Source organism: Lissotriton helveticus, chromosome 5_1 (assembly GCF_964261635.1).
Source record: "Lissotriton helveticus chromosome 5_1, aLisHel1.1, whole genome shotgun sequence".
Lineage (NCBI taxonomy): Eukaryota > Metazoa > Chordata > Amphibia > Caudata > Salamandridae > Lissotriton > Lissotriton helveticus.
The window spans coordinates 628,256,998-628,279,671 of record NC_136065.1 but is presented as its reverse complement, the minus strand read 5'-3'; positions in this window follow the sequence as shown (position 1 = coordinate 628,279,671).

Genomic DNA, 22,674 nt, shown 5'->3' with positions numbered 1-22,674 from the left:
CACCAAACTCATATTAAGGCCTTAAGTAAATATAATTTAAATATTCAAAAGAAACTTTATATTTACTTAATTTTATAGAAATTATTGTTTTTTGACATGCAATAAATATCATTAAAAATGTAAAAATATACAAAGAATAAAGCTTGAAAAAAATAAATGTTAACAATGTGTCTTTATTACATAAGCAATGCAATTACTAATATTATTGAATACAAACATACACCTGTTTTTTTTTTAATTGTATTTCTAATGGCCAACAATAGTAATAATATAACATAAACTATTATACAATATACAAATTAAAGGAAAAAATGGATAGACATTAAAGAGGTTACATTTACTACTTCGCCTCCAATCTAAACCAATTTGGGGACATTTAGGACACTATAGGTGTTACATTTGCTATTCCCACTCCAACCTAAACCAATTTGTGAAAGGTGTTGAACACTAAAGGGGTAACATTTACTATTTCTTTTATCTCCAATCTAAACCAATTTGGGGAAGGTGTCTGACACTAAAGAGGTGAAATGTACTATTCCCACTCCTATCTAATCCAATTTAAAGAAGGCGTTGGACACTAAAGAGGTGACATTTACTATTCTAACTCCAATCTAAACCAAGTTGGGGAAGGCGTTGAACACTAAAGAGTTGTAATGTACTATTCCAACTCCAATCTAAACCGATTTGAGAAAGGTGTTGGAAACTAAAGGGGCTACATTTAATATTCAAACTCCAATCTTAATCAATGTGGCGAAGGTGGTGAACACTAAAGGGTTCCCATTTACTATTTTCACTCTGCTATAAATCAATTTTGTGAAAGTGCTGGAGACTAAAGGGCTAACATTCACTATTCCCACTCCAATCTAAACCAATTTGGGGAAGGTGTTGGGCAAAAGTGGTGACATTTACTATTCCCACTCTACTCCAATTAATACCAATTTGGGGAAACTATTCCGACTCCCATCTAAATCAATTTGAGGTGAGGTGTTGGACACTAAAAGGGTTCCATTTACTAGTCCCACTCCAATCTAAACCAATTTCAGGAAGGTTTTGGACACTAAAGGGGTTGCATTTACTCTTCACACTCCAATCCAAACCAATTTAAAGAAGGCGTTGGACACCAAAGGGGCGATATTTACTATCCCACTATGATCTAAACCAATTTGGGGAAGGCATTGGACACTAAAAGGGTGGCATTTGATAATCCCACTCAAATCTAAGGTTATTTGAAAAAGGTGTTGAACCAAAAGAGATTAATTTTACCATAGCCACTTAATATGAATAATTTTAAACAAGGTGATACATATTGAACAACTTAAATAAACAAATATTACTACATACTTGTACAATTTTTTTTAACTATCAAATACATTAAAAAATGATCTTAAAACCAACCTAAACTGCAAACCTATATACACAAATTTAACTATTAAAATACAAATTATTATACTATATTATTAATAATTACATTTTCTAAACTTTTTCTAACATCATAAAATAATAAACTATTAATCTAAATAAAAAATTATAATATTTACTATCATGTAAATACATTTTAAAATGTATAAATATAAAATATCATTTTTGAATAAAAACATTAATAAAAAATATAGAAATGTCAGCAAGTTAAACTTTTACAAATAAAAGAAGCACATATCTTCTAAATAAACATGTAGCCATATATTTTAAATGTGTTCACATTTTAAAATGTATTGTTCTACTATTAATATACATATATTGTCCAGGTTGGGACAGCGTAGGATAAGTATTTGCGAATGATCACACACTTACAGATCTTTGTGCATTCAGACATTTTCAAGGCAAACCCGACCGAGAAACACCCACTTCCTACCTCTTGCATCGGGTTTACCACTGAGTATTTGTATGCAGCTGTAGCATAACATAACATACTCTAGTAAAGCCATTTATGTCAAACAGGTATCACTTGTGAATTGCTGTCAGGTGTTGATGAATCCTTTTATGGACATAAACATTGGCTTAGCGCTGTCAATGATTTTGACATTCCAGCCCTTTAGCCTCTTGACATAAGGTCGCTAGAGATCTTAAACAAACATGGCAGCAACTCGTCTCCCACCTTCAACACCCTGTTCTATAGTTTTACTATATTTCACTTTTTAAGCATAAATTGACTACTTGGAAAGAGCAAATGTAGCGTTAAGGTTTGCACAGGATCCCTGCACAGATACAATCCTTCTACCCCAGACTCTTGTTCCATTTTATTTCCATTTCTATACTCTTTATTTGATCACTGAAAAGCAAACATAAAAGATGCAAGTACATATATGAAAAACCAGAAATATCATTAAAAAACAGTAATACAAACATTACCTTCAAATGATGAGAAAAATAAATAGCAGCAATTCATACACACATTGTCAGTCAAATTAATAAAAAGGTCAGATAAGAAAATCATAACATTGCATGAGTGTAGTGCAGACTTTAAAAATTAATCCACAGTTAAACAAGTTTCAGGACAATCACGCTGCTGCAGGTACAGCAATGCCACTCTACACTTGGTAAATGTACGCTTCCATAAAAGAGTCATTAGAAAACATTTTGTCGAAGGAAGATAAAACTTGCAAAAGAAGATAAAAGGCAGCAAAGTCCGAGTAGAGATCTCATCACATGGACAAGAACATATGTTGGAGGTCTCAAACTGATCTTGATGAAAACATAATATCCATATGATGGATCCCTGCCTAAACTGGGGCAACATCATACTCACGCAAGAACCCGGTCTCAGGTCCAAATAGGACGCTAACCCTAACAAAGTTTATAGCAAAAAATAATCTCTTATGGAAGGCTTCATTAATTCACTGCCCTCCCTATTGGCCCTTCTAGCTGAAAGGAATCATTCCCTTAGCCACCCTTTATCCTTCTTGCAAAGATCAGACAGACTCTCAAAGATAGAAGGGCAGCTAAGGGAAATGACTGTATCTCTTATAAATCTCGAGTAAAGCGCATATGGGCTTATTCTTATTGGAAGAGATGAGGGAAAATCTTGTGCCAACTGCTTTCAATACACAATTTTACCTATCAACAGCACACGGTGCTCAAGTCCAAGAGCTAGCAAACATTAGGCCAAGGTAATGAAACTGAGTCCCACCTGATTTAAACCTGTTCACATAGAACAGAACAAGAATGGGAGCCAGCACACATCCCTGATGGACCACCCCACCTTAGGGTAAAAGTATCAGTACAATCCCTTTCAGCCCTGTGTCTCACAGTGACAACTAAGTCCAGTTGCAATTATATAAAAAAAGACCACCAACCCACCTTCACTACAACAATATAAAAAAGAGCACCAACCCACCTTCACGACCCATGGCTGTTATAATGTCCCACAGTTTTGGCATATTGACTCGGTCAAAAGCACTGGATAGGCCCATAAATGCTAAATGGAGAGAACTATGATTTACAACCTTATGTTTATTGACTAAGAGATGCAGATTTAAACATTGTTCATCAGTTGTCCAAGCCTTTCCTAAACTCATATTGATCAGAGGACAGGATATTATTCTCCAAGGTCCAAAACAACAGCCTATCCAGAACAATCCTGACAATGACATCTCCTGCACATGCTCCATTTTAATACAACTATAGCTGTATGCCAGGAGGTTGGTTGGAACACCACCCTTGCATGCAGAATTTATAATACTAGCAAGTAGGGGGCCCAACACTCAGGAGCTTCCCTAAATAGGTCCATGTGGACTACATCTGGCCCCCTAGAGACTTTGTGAGGGTGCTAATGAATATAGCTTGAAAGACTTCCTCTGTGGAAGATGAGGTGTCCAAGGGAAAAACAAGGGAGTCTCAATTTTGAAATGGCTGGATGCAGTCATCAGGACAATACATTTTCCCAAAGTGATGAGTCAACTCCTCAGGGCCAATGTGCATGCACTCCCTATTTCCGGAGTTGCATTAGGAAGAATCGCCTTGTACTAACTTCCAAAAATCCTGCAAGTCTTTGGTTTTACAAACATATATCAGTTTTTCCCAAAGTTCTGTCTTCATGCCAGCCTTTCTCTTTTTTAGGTTTCGCCCTGGCCGTAGCACTGCGTAAGCAGTGCTCCGCCCAGGGCGAAATCTTATGTCCTACATATGGGGCTTTGGTCCCGCCTCTGTCTTCCATTGGCTAGCTCCATAAATGGAGGCTAGCCATTGGAAGACATGGTTGTCCATCACTCTTTCCCGGTCAGAACGCGAATCGTGGGCGTTTCTGACTCTTTTTTCAAGTCCCGCCCCTTGTTGCCGTGTGTCCCGTGTCCCGTGATTGGCTGCCGGCCCGGGTCACCCCCGTGACGTCATTCCCAGGGCCGCGCTGTGATTGGCTGCCGGCCCGGGACACCCCCGTGACGTCATTCCCCGGGCCGCGCTGTGATTGGCTGCCGGCCCGGGACACTGCTATCGGGTCACAACACAGATAAAATCCGTCCCCGGTGGGAGAAATGAAGGTATTACAAGCTCAGGGCAGGCGAGTCACCTGCAGGAATGGATGGCGCGGAGGCCAGGGGCCTGAAAGGTTTGAGAATATGGGTGGGAAGGGATTTCTGAAGGACAGGAAATAGAAATGCAACGATGTCTGGATTTTATTTTTAGAAATAAACGCAGAAACAAGTTTTTTAGTCCAATACTTACTTCCGTAATTATTCACATGACGTTAGGACAAAGGGTTTTAGGAATACTGCTTTCCGACATCATTAGCCTGCATTGTAACGTTTCCAATGTGCGCATGCTTTACAAAGCCTTCTGAGGAATCCCGCGTTGTAATGTAATTTGTGCGTGTCATTTCAACGCTCTTACTAGTTCGGTTAGTATTTTTGGTCCAAGAATGTACTTTTATTTTTTTCAGCGTTACCAGGTCTGAGCATCAGAACAGAACAACTTTTGGGCGATGAAAAAAATTAAATGTGCTGATAAAAACCGGTAAGGACAGAAATCCCCAAGTGGAGGCGGGTTGGAGGGACGCGTTGAAGCGAGTCTGTGGGCTTTGTGCACCGAGCGCGTGAAACCGACCCCTCACCCGATCGACCCGTCGAGGTCACGAGTCCAGAAGTGCACGTGTATGAATCCATAGTACAAGCAGCTGAACGTGTGCACACAATGTAGGGTTTCGGGGGTGGGGGGGTATAATCCTGGCTAATTTGCCGAAATTTTAATTTTGAGGCCTGCGTTCTAATCCTATCTTCAGTTAGAAAGTCGTGTGATTCTGAGCGTATTATTTTCTCTTTGCTTCTAAAATTGTACATATTTATATTAGTGCAATATAAAAATGTGAACAATGGACTACTTTGCCATTTATATTCCCCAAACCCAGAAAAAAGCAGTCCTCTTTTCTGTTAAATGACCCCTGTGCCTCCCTCACATGCACCATATCGTTCCGTTCCATGTACAGACCTGTTAGGGTGCGCCTGATACAATAAAATGTTGTCTGTACCATCAAGCCACTGTTCATCGGAGCTCCGCAAGTTCTATATCTTATATATACAATTCAAGCTACATTACAAGGTGTAGTCCACACCACTTTTGATTGCTAATAAAAGATATAGGAAGGAGACGATGACAAAGCATTATTAACAAACAAGCAAACACCCGCGCACGTATGACGAAAAGAAATGTGTTCATAAAATGTCAAAAACAAAGCAAACAAGCTCCCTTCGTGCCCCCCGCTATTTTCTCATTTAAATCAGAGGAGAAAAGGAGCGCATTAGTCGGACATGGTTCTCTCGCAAAATCAGTTCTATCGAAGGCGTAAACAATGTACCTGTTCGGAAAAATCGAGTCGTTTTTCAATCGATTCAATAAAAACCGTTCTGAACTTATATCCACATTGGAGTTGGAGTGCACAACAAGGTTTTGTACGGAAAATGCAAAGAGAGGAACTATCATGTGAGGATGTGTGTGCAAAAAAGTAATAATACAACCATTTAAATCATAGTGGGACACAAAAATGTTCGACCTGTAAATATCTGTGGAACTATATCAGCGAAGGTCTTAAATGCAGTTCAATATTATGCAACTATGAGGCTATTTAGATTATCCAGAATTTCCAGGCGCACAGCCAGAGTATCCGTAGAGTAATGAGAAAACTTTCTAAGTGGTAGGTATAGGCAATGAGGCGAACGGTAAATCCTCACAACCGTTCAGAGATGGACCAAGATTGACCCATACGGAACATGAAAAAACAACAATGCCCCTGCGCTATACAAATGGACTCCCTCTTGTGTTTCCCGGCGCCGTTTTCCAAGGACCGTCCTTGGAAAACGGCGCTGAGAGGAGGTGTACCCGCCTTGCCTCTTATTAAAACAGCGTTGCGACCACAGAGCAACCTGTTTTTTCTCTCCTCCCGGTTGAAACAACACTTTATTGATAACGAGACTCATCAGGTCTCGCGAAGGTTCTTCAATACATATAGTGCTGTGAAAGTCAGGAAACATGACTACATATTACGGCTAAACCGATGTGTTTACGCCCCTCACCCATGAGGCCCTGAAGATTCGCAGTCTGTTTCCCTGCGATGAAACACGTGTTGGCCCATATGTAGGAACAATAAACCGAATTACCACACCAACAACGGAACGCATTGACACCTCAATTTTGTCAAACTTGTTCACTGAATGTTGAAAGTGTCTACTGATTTTGGTGGTGCTCTAATGTTTGTTTGACTGACCATACTAAAAACCGTATAATCATATATCCATTTGTATAGCGCAGGGGCATTGTTGTTTTTTTTTAAATGCAGTTCAACATACCTTACTATAGGATTTTTTTATTTGCAGAATGCCGAAATAAAACTCGTGCTGAAGAAATCCAGTTGCATTTATTTATTCTCCCGTTTGAGCTTTTACGTGTGTGTGTTCTTGTTGCTTTTCAGCGCGTCCTGCGCATTCTGCAAACGTGTCCTTATGTAACGTAACTGGTGCTCATATAAAGCCTCCACTACCTTCGGGTCAAGTTTGCGCTATATAAAACTGCAAAAAATAAAAAAATAAATACCCGGAGCCAATGAGTGTTGATGGTTTATTTTTTGGATGATGAAAATGAACAGATATCGGACGTTTTGTGCCTGGTCGAAGTGAGTAATATTTTCGTGTTTCTGTGAGCTAAACAGGCTTTTCGTTGGGGAGAGGTTTGCTCGTAAACGCCGGCCTAACTCCAATTACCGCCGAATTCAATACGTTTCATTCCGAGCCCCCTTTTCATTATCCGGTGTCTAGGGGGGAAGTCTCTCTCCCTGTGCCGTAAAATGCTATGCGCTCCTGCAGAGGCGATGTGAAAGTTTAAGGTGCTTGTGTGAATGCACCTCACTGGGAACATAAGTCGAGTGCCCGAAGGGCGTCGCCAAGCGTGAGCAGGCTATCCTCTACATACTAAAAAGAAGCATTGAAAATGCAATAGGTCTTACCTTTGATTAAGTTAAAGCCTTTTGCTTTGCCAATGGTATTTTATAGCAGAGCAAATGGCTTTAACTTAATCAAAAGCGAAACCTATTGCATTTTCAATGCTTGTTTAAGATTATTATCTATTCATTCCTACCTATTCTTATTGCTTCTCTGTTTCTGGGTATGCATTTCAGTTTCGTTTGAAGTTTAGCATTAGCTGTTCTGCATGCTTTATCAAACCATGATCTATTACGTTTGGATCTATTGCCAACAGGCTTTGTATGTCGGGCCCTAATATTGGAGCTTACCTTTCAAAAGGTGTCTAAAATTGTGGCTATGTCATTGACAATAGTAAAACAGGAGCCAATCAAGTCCCTGTTATCAGTCAAGAGTTTGTGTAAACTTAAGGCCATGTTCACTATCTACCATGCTAACTAGGGGTGGGTTGAACTTGCGAACCTAAACTCAGTAGAATACCGCAAAGATATATAAAAATCTGTGAATTTTTGTGGTGGTCTGCCCACCTCCTTTTCCTTAGTACTTCACACTGGCATCGCCTGTGCTATTCATTGGAAGGAGAACCATGTTCCTTATATAATATTAAAAATATATTTTTCTGTAGCACTTCAGAAAGAAAAATCCCCTGCTTCTCAGCATTGTGAAAACAGGCGCTACAATTGCCCAACTCAAAGCTGCACAGTACAACTCCTGCAACACACAGTGTCTCCTCAGGGTGCTCACCTCTTTCATTCCCCACACTCCTCCTTGTGAAATCTCTCCCAGACCTGACCACAACACTGCCAATTACTCTGCTCTGTCTCTCCGACTGGCCCTGCTCTCACGCCACTGTGCCAGCTCAGGACCTGCCTCTTCATCTGCAGAACAAAACATTGCAGCTTCGCATCAGACCTTGGTACTCTTAGCTTTCACTTCTGTAGTTGTGGTTTATCCCAGGATTCATCGTCGCTCTCAGAACTCGGAATCAGACATAGTTCCATTCTTCCGCAGTCTTTCAAGACGATGTTTCAGGAGAAGAGAGACTCCACCCGCAAATTGCCCCTCCCATTGTGATCTCCCTGACCTTGCCCCAACAAATCTCAGCAGCTATTCAGCTTCTAAGAAAGCCCATACTGGGGGATTTGCTAAGATGTTTGAAGAATTTCACATGGAAGAATCAATTATAGGCGAAGCCACAGGGAGTATGGTTAGGAGGTACGTGTTCTGCAAGTATGTTCAGGCTGGTTGTGCTCTTAAAATATACTTTTTGCTGGGTTGTTAGTTAGGGATGGGCACCTCTGTGCCAGTAAACTCTGCCATGCAGCCGTGGCAGAGATTTTGCCGAACTCCTCCACTAACCACGTCGGAGGAATAGAGTTTACAGCCCAACACTAATTGTAACCTGCGAGCAGAATCTTTTGCTACGACAGGCTGCTTAGGGCCAACTGCAGGTTTCAACACTTTCTTTGGGTTGCTTATCATAACAGTTATAGGATTATTGTCACTATAAACATTGGGCAGGACTTCTGCACTAAAGACATGGTTAAGCATGGATCTAGACATACAAATATAATCAATTGTGGAAGATAAACCTAAGTCTATAAAACAAGGCACATCCTGCTTCTGGTTGGTCATAACACTCGTTAGATCATAGGATGGCAGATAAGTGGATAAAACCACCAATTAAATCCTGGGTTGAATCAAGGAGTTACAATGCAGAGAAGGGAAGGTCAAGGGTGGCAGTGATGAAAAAGCACCCAATTTGGCATTAAAATCACCAACCACTAAAATATTAAACTCTAAGCCCAGACACATATTTTGATTAACCACTTTATGAATAAAATCAAATAAACCACGACAATTCTGGTTATCCTGGACAGAAAAGTAATTATTGCAGAAGTTAATCTAAACCAACCCAAATTTGGATCCCCATCTCAAGTCAAAAGCTACAAATTTCCCCCTCAACAGTAAACATACGTGTGTTGCAATTGATGGAGACCTTAAACCAGGTAGCCAGATCCCCTTTTTTCCGACCAGAAGCAGTTAGTAATGCTGGCAAATTGTAACACATATAGCTGTCAAAAAAGACATTTTGCAATAACCAGGTCTCTTGCAATTAAAAAAATATAAAAATTGCTTATGAAGAAGAACCAGTCCTCTGTACTTTGGAAGATAAGCCTGCTTGCTGTGTTTCTAGTCAGCAGCTATAGTTTAGAGTCAGAGGATAAGAGCTGTGTGGTAGTCTGATTCAGCTCAATTGATACAGAGTAAGAGATAATGGTTAAACAAATCTGCTTGCATTTTAAAGGTCTAACAGATACAGATGCAATCTCAGAATGCTCATTGTCTGATTACAAATTGATGGAAACCACTGATCCAATAGGCGATTCAGAGTTGGCTAAAGTTGCAGGACTAAATGGACAATGTGTAGTGAAAGAGCAGGCAGTTTTCAGCGGAAGAGGGTAGGAGCAGGACAATTTCATAATTCTGTTCCAGCTCCCTGCGGCGTCATCAGTCAATAGCCTCCAAATCAGACAGGGCTGTAAATATGTTAGCAGTTAAGAATTAATTGGCTTGTTAAAACAGCAAGAACAAACTATTAAATGAATTATATTGCGTCCTGAAGGCATCCAAGTGACTGTAGAAAAAACCTAGCTGTATCAACTTAATTAAGCCAGGGCTCAACATTCCTCATTTTATTTGAGACATTATCTGACTCGCAACATAGAGCCACCAAATGTTAACAATAATACTGTCCCCTTGAAACATTTTTGTCAGAGGACCCACCCACCTAAGCCTGCGGACCAGGAGGATCTCACTATCAACGAAAACATTAGACTCGACAATGGAATGAAACCAGTGAATCACCTTGTTTTTTAACTGAGATGGGTACTCTGTTACCCCAAGCGCTAGGCTAGAACAATGGCCAACACCACAACATATGGGTAGGAATTTTCAGGCAGATGAATAACAGGAATCGTGTATTCATGCTGACTATTTATTAAAACTGGAATGTCAGACCTGGGTTTTCTAGAATGCTGTTCCCCCTGACAGGTTTCCCCAGAATTAGTTCCCAAAGGCAGAGACTCAATACAGCTGGGATGAGGCTCAGTGGAAAAACTCTGAGAACCCAGAGGTTATGGGTTGGATTAACACTAAAGTCTTAATTATGAGTCTGGTGGTAGACGGACCACCTTATTATGATTAGGGTTGTCGGACCGTCATTGACCTGTCACAGCAGCCAGGGAACTGCCGATCCCTGGCAGTGTTGCAGAGGCCAGGATGCTTGGCGGGACTGCCGTAGTCCTGTCAAGCACATTATGAGTTTCCGCTTTGTAATGGTTTTCATGGCAGTTCCTCCTCCATGAAAAACCTGGCAGAGAGGAAACAAAGGGGGCTTACAGGGGCCCTTGTGCCTCTGTCCCCTGGGGTGCATGCAGGGTGACACAATATGTGCCCCCATGTTTGCATGTACCCCAGTTCCTGCAAGGCATAGACTTATCAGTCCATGCCGGCCAGGAACAAATTTTGGGCGTTCCTATGGTGGTGCCCATTTTCAGGGTGCGGCCATAGTAACATCAAAAACAAAGCCTGCCAGAAAGGGTGAAGACTCCTAATCTTCTGGGCGGCCTGATTACAACTTTGGCAGTGCCGCACCGGGCCCCCATTTGATTTCTCTCCGTCAGGGTTGTCATGAAGGAGGACCCGCCACGAAAACCATGGCAGAGAGGAAAAGCTCCTAACATGCTTAGCTGGACCATGGTGGCCCACCAACCATACTGATGTTCCTGACTGCCGCAGCACCACCAAAGAATTACAGTTCCCTGGCAGCTGTGGTGAGGCAATGGCGGTTCAACAGCCCTAATCATAATTTGGTACTTGGGAGACTGCTGCGCTTCCACAAGTCAAACGGCGGTACTGAGCCGACTCCGTCGGGCAATGGCTGCCTTCCTGTGCTAATCATATTAGGGCGTTTGGGAGACTGCCGCTGTCATGCTCCCACGAGTCTGGCAGTCTGTCGACTGCCAGACTTGTAATTAAGCCCTAACACTACATGGCTTGCTAGCCAGCCTTAATGCACACCTCTCCCCAAGTTTACTCAAATATTTTTAATAGAGGCTAGGCGGTCAATAATGAGGTGCAGCTTTTCCTCTGAAAAATGCTACGCCTATTACTTAAAGAATCCAATAGAGCAGTGTCTTAAGGGCCATAGCACCACTCTAGCTGACCTGCTCTAAAAACATTAAACTTTCAGATCATCTGAACTTCTACATCCTTTTTCTGCACTTAGCAGCAGGGCCTGCCACTGTATTAATGGCCCCCTCCGGAAGGGCCTCCGTTGCGTTCTCTGGTGCATTAACTGGGGTAGAGGGTACAGGGCAGGCCCGTTGAGTGAAGATCCACTCTGTGGTTGAGTGCCCGGAAAGAGTCCAGTACTGTCTGCACTTCAATTATCAGTAGATGGTAAAATAGGTGTTACATGTCTGGCGCCTTTTTGTACTTAAACTGTGCAACAAAAGAGCTCTCCGAAATTGGGAGCAAAGCTTTCATCTCTAACAGTCTCTAAATGAAAGTCAATTTTTCTTTCCTTTAATAGGTTTGCATTGATTCTTTTAAAGTACTTTGTCACACAAAGGCTCCTGTTTTTCCCTATTGCACCGAGCTATATAAAGCATGTGATATTTATTTTTGGATTGGGAATCAGCAATTGTTATGCAAAAAAATGTGATACATGTCAGTGCAGTTTGAGATGTCCAGCTGTTTGTTGCAAAGGCGCTGCGCACTGACTTACTACTACACATTTTAGGTCTGACGTTAGCCAAGTGCAGATGACTTTACTAACCTTGAGACATAATATATATATTTATTCCGGCCAGCCCTCTTCACCCAATGCTCTGTTATTATGGTAATCAAATGTTTGTCCGCCCTCTAGAGCAAGGGCAAATGGGTCAGTGCACTTCAACCATTAGCTAATTTATCTCTGTGAGCACATCCACACACAAAGTAGTTTCCACCAGCGGAGGGACTACAATACGAGAGTCAAAAAAATATATTTGCTTTTAGCCATGTATTTTTTAGATTGACAAAGGCCTGAAAGCTTTCTCAAAAATGAAGTTTAAAAAAAAAAAAAATAGTTTACAAAACAAAGCAAGCATTGACAAAGCTAAAAGTATTGGCCAATGCTTGTTCTTGTTTGGGGCTTGATGCTTGTTTCTGAAGTGCACGCTTTCATGCCAGCGGCATTGCACTTTGCCGAACCTCTTATTGGTGGACGTAGGCTGGAGTCCCACGCCTCCGCGTAGCCGGAGTTCCCGTCCCTGACTCCTCCCACACCTCGTGGTCAATGGCGAAGCAGCGAGAACGCTGGTCTGCCGTCTCTCCGTGAAGCTGTGGTCAGCGGAATTGCCATTTTTCCGCCGGCACTTGCACGAAGAAATCGCTGACTAATAACGATGTCCTAAGCTGGGGATTCAGCTGACAGAGCAGCCAAAGTACTCGGTGTTCGAGGTCCGGTGTGCGGTGAGACGCTGTCTGCGGTCGGCGCTATAAACTTGCAAGGCGCTACAAAGTTGCAAAGCGCTATCTCTGCTACTGAGGCTACAGGTGAACACGCAAGCGGCTGTAGCTTTGGGCTAGATTTCTACGATGGACTCGGTATTTGGAGCCTGCTGAGATTTCATTTTGTGTGGCAGATGTGAAGTAACGTCTGGGCTACAGCCACAGCTATAACTTTAAAGGTACAAGCGGCAATGTGCTAATGCAGGCAAGATACTACGGACTTGGTATTTGGTATTTGGAGCCTGCTGAGACTGCTGAGACTTTATTTTGCGTGGCAGATGTGAAGTAACGACTGGGCTACAACTACAGCTACAACTTTAAAGGTACAAGCGGCTACTGTGGCGTCTAGATCGTAAATGGGCATCTATCATTTAAGAGTTACGGATTGGGCTCTCTGGGACTTGTGACCTTGCACTGGCATAATCCTCTGTTACCTGGCGCTTACTGCCCGTCTAGCCCTGATTTATTGGCATAGACTCTATCCGCCGCCTGCCCCCCACCCGCGAGGGAAAAAGACTTTCTCAATCTCCCTTGTTTCAGGTTAATACGCAGCGGTTGAAGGACACTGATTGTTTTCTTTTCTGATTGCCATTCAGAATTTTTTAGCCGCATGGGCAAACAGTTGAATGCACGTGCTAAAGCGCGAGCTAGACGCCAGCAGATGAAGGATGAGGCCGCTGCCACTAAGAATGCTGACACAAGTGTTGAGAAAGAGGACTTATTAGTCGATATTTCTGGAACCTCGGGGGACGAGGAGGAAGAGCCCACGGAGTCTGTTTTGCCCATCTCTGCTCAATCTATCTTGCCAGAGAACCTACCCCTAGGGCGAGAGGACTTTGTACATAAGGTGAATGGGGGCGAGTCGACTAAACTAGGAACCTCCAAGGATGGGGGGCTAGGTCAGGCTCAGAAAATCTCTAAAAATGTCCCCCTATTCGGGAAAAAAATGACAATTTGATGCCTGCGCTTCTCCCCTCTCCAGCGGCGAGAAGTCCAACTCTAATCCCCTCTACAATGGGAGTTAAAGACATCCCCTCACCGGCTGTATTGGTCCCGCAAGAAAGCAATTTTTCGGTAGATGGAGCGTCACCCCATGCGGAACCAATAGTATCTTCTCTTCTTGAAGTGCAAAGTCCGATTCTAGAAATGGAGACTGTGACTACAGGAGAATTCCAGATCTCAGTTAAAGATATGCTCAGCATGATATTGGGCGAGGTGAGGGAAATAAAAAAGTCACAAAGGTCTGATTTGGCCCTTATTAATCAAAGGCTGGATAAAATCGAAGAAGTGATTTCTTCTTTTCCCGTTCGACTCCAGGAAGCCGAGACAAGGATTTCGGACCTGGAGGATCATGTGTCTGAAGTTAAAAAAGAGGTGTCATCCCTCTCTAAGACCTCTAAGTCTTTAGAAATAAAGTTAGATGAAATGGAAAATTATAATAGGAGATCGAACCTCAGAATTGTGGGAGTCCCCGAGAAAATTGAAGGCTCTGATATGACGCAGTGGCTTACCTCCTTCTTCCTCCATGAGGTTATTCCAGAATTTAAAGGGGACTTGACGATCACAAGAGCACACCGTGTCCCTGCTCAACCTTTTCCAAACTCCTCTCTACCCCGAACTATTCTTGTGAATTTTGCAGATATCCGAGTGAAAGAATCTATTCTGTCTAAGGCCTTTAAACAGAGGCAATTCTCGGCTAACCCCTCTACTAAATGTCGGATCTTCTCGGATATGTCTGCTGCGGCTGCTAGAAGGAGGAAGGAATTCGTAAAAATGTTACAATTGTTCAAGGACAGGGGAGCGCAAGCTATGATTGCTCAGCAATCAAAACTGAAAGTTCTGGTTAAGGACAAATTTAATTTATTTACGGACATTGACGAAGCACAGGGGCTGTTAAGCATGATCTCTAAGGACCAATGAATTTAGGCCGTAAGGCCGTAAGACTGCCCTTTGAACTCTGGTATAGAAGTTTTCTATTTGAATTTTGATTCTTGGTGGTCTTTCGAATTATGGAAATCTGCCGGTTGGCAGAGGAAACTACCTATCTCGCTGAATATTCTTAACTTTCTTTTTTGCGAGGGGGGAGGGAGGAGACAGGACTGGACTCCGAGGAAGGTCAAGGGGTGCTAATTCAAGGCACCTTATGGGTGGGGATGGGACTGAATGGCTGGCGTGGGGGGAGGGCCATAAAGGACGGGGGGTCGAGAGGGGGAGGGGGAGGGCGGTAGGGGGTAAGAAATCAAAAAAAGAAGTCTTGGATGATTCCATATATTTACTGGCACACAGCCGGAAGTTTAAGAATGTCGTTAATTCTGAAGTGTGGTATTCCTGGCAACGTGGGGTCAAAAAATGGTCTATTTTCAGATTTGGAAATCAGATATGTGGCAACTTTTTCTTTGTTTTGATTCTCTAGTATGGGGGTGAAAATTATTTCCTTTAACGTAAATGGGTTAAATAATAGGAAAAAAATGAGAGCAATTGAACTATGGGTTAAAACGCAACAGCCGGATGTGATTCTGTTACAGGAAACCCACATACCCAAGTCGAAAAATGAGGAATTTTCTATGTTTAAAAGTTGGGCATCCTGTAGAGTATTATCTGCATGTTCAGAATCACAGAAGGGAGTTGCGTTATTTGTGAGTAAAAAACTAGAAGCTCAGGTGGGTCAGGTGGAGCATGATGGGATGGGCCGATGGTGTTGGGCCACCTGTGTTATTTCTAACAGAAATAACCCTGTGACATTTGTACGTTTTTACGCTCCAACGGAGGATAGACCAGCGATATATGAGGAGCTTTTTCATTCTTTGTTAATGGTCAAGGGGGAAATCATTATAGGCGGGGATTTCAATATTATGATGAATAAAGTGCTGGATTCATCCAGTAAGTCGATGGTTCAATATAAGCCCAAATCCCTTACATCGATTAGGAATAATATGGCGATTTTTAATTTACCAGACCCTTGGCGCAATCAAAACCCAGATAAAAAGGAATATACCTGTTGGTCTGGCAGGCACAAATCCTCCTCCCGGATTGATTTCTTTTTAATCTCACATCAAATTATTTTCTCCAAACAGATGTTGCTCCATAACGGATTCTCGGATCATGCAATGATTATTTTGGAAGTAGGATCGGGAGATAGGGTAAGAATCCCGAAGCGCTGGGTCTGTAATAGAAAATATTTGACTGATGAGGCTTGGGTGGAGGCCATTAAAACAGAAATATCAGATTTTCTCGCACAGAATGCGGGATCAGCCCCCCTTAACTATGTTTGGGATTCTCTGAAGGCATATATTCGAGGGCTGGTTATTGGGAGAGACGCGGTCGATTCATCGGCCGCTAGGAACAGGAATAAAGCGCTTCAACAGAAAATACAGGATCTGACTTTACGCATGCAACATAGCTCAGATAGATCGGTCTATAGCCAACTAATTGCGGCCAAAAGAGAGTTCTCTCAGGAGATCTATACTCAGAGTGAGGAGATTTTTCGTAAGAGCTCTCAAAAAATCTATGAGGAGAGTAATTTTACTGGCAAATTCCTGGCGTGGCAGGCCAGAGAACAAGCCTCGTCGAACTTAATACATTCTTTGATCTCTCCTGAGACTCACAGAGACACTTCGGTTCCAACTGAAATTGGAGATATTATGGTCGCACATTATAAGAAAATCTATGGTACTCAAGCGATGATAGACCATCAAAAGTTATTGAAGTATCTGGAAAAACAATCTCTTCCTACTCTTTCTCCTATAGATCAAGCGAGTATGGCTATCTCCTTCTCGCGAGAGGAAGTAGAGAAAGTAGTTCAACAGCTCCCTCTTGGGAAAGCTGCTGGCCCCGATGGGTTTCCCGCAGAATTTTTCAAAGTTTTCTTTAGTGCCTTTTCAGATTTTTTTATACAATTATTAAACTTCATGTTGATGGGCGGACATGATTCATGAAGATCAAAATGGTTTCGTTGCCGGCAGGCAATTGCTGAGCAATACTTATTTTCTAACAGAGGCTCTTGATTTCTTTGATGCACGAAAGATCCCAGCATTAATTTTATTATTTGATGCTGAAAAAGCTTTTGATTTGGTGGTGTGGGAGACACTTTTTGTTATTTTACAGCATTTCGGCATTCCAGAGGCAATAATAGATCTGATACGGAATCTCTATTCTGGGGCCCGTGCCAATATCATTATTAACACAGAATCAGTGGGAATTGTCTTGGTGAAACGTGGAACTAGACAAGGTTGCCCACTCTCCCCGATATTATTTGCTTTTTTTATAGAACCATTAGCCACTGCAATTAGGAAAGCTCCAATGTTACTCCCCCCTATTAACTCGATGCCTAAAATTAAACTGTATGCAGACGATATAATTCTGTTAATTGGGCCAGAAATGCAATGTCAAGCTTGGGCTCTACAAATATTTGAAGAGTTTGAGGAGCTGGGGGGATATTGGATAAATAAAAAAAAAACGAAATTCTAGTTTGCGGTGGTATCAACCCCTTAATACATCCTGATTTAAAGTCATGCATTAATAACAAACCGAAAAGATATTTGGGGGTTTGGTTTTCATCCTCAGTTGCTGATCTTTATAGTTTAAATTTTGTATGCTGCAGAAAATCCGAGTATTGTTTGAAAGATGGAATTCCCTACCTTTGACTATTTTGGGACGTATTGCTCTAATTAAGATGTCGGTTCTTCCGTTATTTAATTTTCTGTTCTCAAATATCTCTTGTGCCCTGCCTGGCTCATTTTTCACTAAGGCTGAATCTTTGTTTTCTTCTTTTATATGGGCTAAAATGACGCCACGCATTGCCTTGCACACTTTATTTGAGGATAAGGAACAAGGAGGACTTGCTCTTCCTAATCTGAAAGACTAATATGATGCCTATTTGGCTCAATTTATGACTAGATTTAAGGACAATACCCAACAACTTTTTATTAATTTTTTCTCTGATTTGATTTGTATAGAAGCTCAGATTCCCTCACCGCTTCAAATTTTCAAATCACCAAAAACAGTTAGGTATAAGGTTTTGCACTGGTTCTTTAAAAGACGCACAGCACTGTTAAAAAGGCACTCTCTTCCATTTCTTAATTTATTCTCTCCCATTAGCTCTGTCTTCTCTTTTTTTGGGGTAGATATCAATTTGGAGCTTTTAGAAAAATGGCAGAAAATAGGGTTCAGGAAACTGAATGATTTTTTGAAAAATGATACCTGGATTATGATGCCTGATTTGATAGCCCGGATTCAGGGTAATTTTATATTACTGGGTTCATATAAGCTGATTCATGGTGTTTTGCTTCAATTAGATCTGACACATCTTTCCCCCCCTGATCCACTATTTAATGAACTTTTTCTGTTAATACAAGAAAGGAAGCCTGGGGAGTGGAAACGTCGGTTAACCATGAACATGGATCCGAATCTATATGGCAAAGCAAGTAATAAATGGCTAGACCAGGAAAATATGGTATTAACGCCCGCCATATGGAAGAAAATTAATGTGCTGAATTTTTCTGCACTAAGAGGAGCCAATTGGCGCAGAATGCTGTTTTTTAATAAATGGCTTCTGTATTTTACCCCGGTTAAAATTAACAAGATGTATCCTGAGTGCTCTTCGAATTGTTATAGGTGTTTGCAGCATGACTCAGCTAATTGGTCCCATGTGGTTGCTAAATGTTCTAAAATTGTTCCTTTCTGGGAAGATATATTTACTTTCTTGCAAAACCAGTGCGAAATCTCAATTTCTGTTAATTATAAAATGATTTTGTATGGATTCGACCCGGAATTGATGCTAGAAGGGCAATTAGTTAAATTCACATATATCGCTATGGCCGTGGCGAGGTCATTAATTCTTCAAAATTGGCGATCGCAATATTGCCCCAACGTACATGAATGGCGTTAAAAAATGCAAAAAGTTAGAAACAGTGAACAAGTGTATGCTCAAAGAGTGGGGGCGATTCGGAAGTTTGAGAAAATCTGGGGCTCTTTTTCTTTCAATGGTAACTGAGCCTAAGTGTATATATGGTTCTGTTTTTTATTTTTTATTTTGTTTTTTATTTTTATGTTTTCTTCTTTCCGTATTTACCTTTATTGTTCCAATCTATTGTTTTGGTGATATGTATGCTTTCTGATTTTTGCTGATATATGTACATTTGGTTAAAACTACGTTATGCTTTTGTGTGTCCAAGACTTCAATAAAAAATTTTTTTTTAAAAAAGGCATTGCACTTTGCCTTTTTTATGCAGTTGGGCTTTCAAATTAAATACATTCTGACACTTATCGCACGCGGAAATCTTCTTGCTCAACTTTCAATTTTGCACCATCATCCAGGACTGCTCTCTTCATGTTTATTTTGTGAACTTGGACTGCCCTTTTCTTATTCCACATCTCTCCCTCACTGGAATCCTGCCCATGACTATTGCTCTCTTATACTGATAGCCAGTTTCCCAATTGATTCCTCATTCCTCATCACTAGCATCATAGGAGAATGGCACAGAAGCTGACGAGATGTAAGAGGCTTCATTTTCAGCAGATAGAGATTCCAGTCATGTAGTAACTTTAGTGTGTACTCTAGTGAATGTTCACAGCGCTCTTAAAATAATGCAGCATATGTGCATACACTGCACACTCACAAATTGCCCTAACCCGAGACATGTCACCTCGGCTCACACACAAGCAGCCCTCAGAGTCAGTCAAGTGGATGAAGAGTTTAGCACGATGACCTTGCTGGTAGTGGTGCTAACAACATTTTCAGGTGTCTTCTTTCCAGTGTCTTCCCAAAAGTGTTTCAGTGCTGTTACATCAATTTTGAGACAGAGCAGTGTGTTCCACTAAAATGTGGAGAGGCTTACCATCAGAAGGATGATTTAGAACCTAACTGCACCAATGCTTAATTTGAGCCGGTGGTTTCCAGTGCACAGCACTAGCACATAATTGTCAACACTGGCACTTATAACAGTTGGCGCTGTTTGTCTAATTTAGAGATGAGCACAACAGTTGTTTATCGATTCAATGTAAATTCAGATTGACTAATACCTGCCTCATTGATCTGGGGGGCTGGAATAGTCTGAGGTGTCACACTTGTAGGAGTGTAATTTTAGTAGGTGTGTTCGTACTGGTCATTGGCAGCGGTGGCAGGGGCAACGGGTGGTGCAAGCTGCAGTGGCTTCCTGACAGGGCCATGGCACTTATTTTGTTAAAAAAGTAGACACTGGATTGCACACTTCCTATTTCACTTTAAGCAGGCAACTGCTGTGGACAGCACAGAGGTGAAAAAAGGTAGCCATCATCCTAACGTCACTGCAGGCCATTTTTGTCCAGAAGGCAGTGGCTGTCCTTTGTGGCAGCAGAGACCAGTGCTGAGTGTGATATGTTGGTGAGAGTGAACAGTGAGCATGGATTTTTTGTGTTGCTTTTCTTTATTTTCTCCCATTTTGGACACACGTGTCAGTCGAGGGCTGTTACAGACCAGCCTCTCATAATCGCAATACATATCTAACATTATCTGACATGCTGCGCTACCTGCAGGCAGTGTAGCAGGTCAGATAATGGAGTTTCAGGGCTTCTCAATAATGCGCCCTTTTGCCCAATCAGATGTCTGAATAGAGAAAAAGCTACCTCAGCACCTTCAACCCTGTTCCGGCTTCTGATTGGGTAGATGCTCATGGACATGGAACTGGTGTGGTGCTTGCAGAAGAGAGGATTGGAGAATCATGAAGAGCACAGAAGGTCCTGCTAAAAAGGGCTGCCTCCGGTAAGCTTTATTTTCAGCAGCCTTTCCTATTTGGTGTTCGTGTGTGTTTGTCCGAGCACTTGGGAATGTGTAGGTACGGGCAGGGGCGGCTCTAGGTTCATGGCGGCCCTGGGCAGGGAGCGTAGGTAGGGGGCCCCGGAAGACGACCCCGGAAGAGGAGGCCCCGGAAGAGGCACGGAGGCCAGTGAAAGGGGGGGGGGGTCGGGGTGTTTGGAAGTGGAACAGAGCAGGAGGCCGCAAATCCCTGCCAGGGGCCGCCACGCAAATATGTATCCATCCTCAGAGGATTATTATATTAAGGATATATATTGGCGTGGTGGCCCCTGGGGTTTGGTGGCACTGTGCAAGTGCACAGCTTGCACGTGCCTAAGGCCGGCCCTGGTACGGGAGTCTGGATGCATGGATTGGATTGCCTGGGTATGCCTGTATCTTTGCATTGTAGTGTAGTTCCTATCTTCCCAATAGGCTCTGCGCATTGGAATAATACCTACAGCAGTAAAGGCCTAGGCCAGACGTTAACTAGGTCTACTACTGTCGATACTAGACAAAGTTTTGGGTTTGCCAGCGTAGCTCAGAGTTCGCTAGAAACTTTCTCGAATGTTCAAGGAGGAATTAACTTCCCTGACTAGACAAGAAGGGATTTAGTTTCTGACAACCATAGAACATGACAACTTTGCTCTCCCCTAATCAAGAGTCAATCTCGAGAGTCGTGTGAACAAAAGGCAAATTATTTTACTCAGTCAGTACGTGCATTCTTAGTCTCATCAGATTGTAGAGAAAAGGAAGAGACGGGCGTGTTCAATAAAAGATGTTATTTATTGATCAGTCTCTTTTCTCATACAAGAGAAATGGATCGATATTATTGCAATACTTATAGTTAAGTAAAGTGCATACATTAAAAGCAATAGTATAAAATAATACTGTAGAAACATTGATATGGTTTCTAAGCCATAAGATGTTTAAAATGAATAAAATATATTACATACACATATACATTTGACTAAACGTACTCAACTGGTGTTTCTAGATACGCCTACCCCGTGTACCTGACCTAAGTCTAATACGTGGGCGGGAATAGAAAGTTACAGTTTAAGTTAAGTTTGTTTTTGCCAAGTGAATAACTAAAGAATTCTCTGTGAGGGGTTATTCAGTTCTGTACCTGGAATTTAGGATGAATGAGGAATGGTATCTCTCTCTCTGGTCTCGATATTCCAGGCTGCCTGCGAGGGCTACCCGGAAACGCCGGTGCTGGATTCTCGGCAGGAGAAAGCAGCTTCTCTCAGCGCGTCAGGAAGGCGGGGCTGCTGCCAGCGGGGTCTGCTCTGCTCTCGGCTTCGGCAAGTATGGCTGCTCCGTCTCGTCACCACGCGTGTGTTTGCATATGGCAAGATCGGTAATATTTATACCTTTAAGGTGCCGAGATTGACGTAAGGATGGACATAGATACGTCAATAAAGATGTCATACGATTTGCTCGTTAGCACATTCTTTTACTAAAGTTCTCGGTGAAATCAAAACAATGGCCGCAGGGTTTTGCCCAGGTTGTCATAGGTTTGATTTGTTATGAGAACTCCGTATGCCTTATCAGGGGCTGGAGGAATATCGCTTGTCTAATTAGATCGCAAGCGTTATGACCTAATCAGATAACACGTTCCTGTGCCGTAGTGTGACTGCGTCAGATAACGGTATCTGCATCATGGGGGTTTTCTGCCTCATGGGCTGACTGCTAGTTAACTTGTTGGTTTGTTTAACTAGAATAGGGTCAGGAATAGGGGGATCGATTCAGAACCTATAGGAATACATGACACCCACTCCACGCTAACTATGGACATATTTACTAATCTAGGCATAGTATAACATAGTACAACATACTATAGAGTAGTGTGTATACCTTACCACCCCAAAATACATAAATGCATTTTGAAATTCTTCAAATATACTGAAAAATTGCAGACATATATATTGTATGCACTCAAGC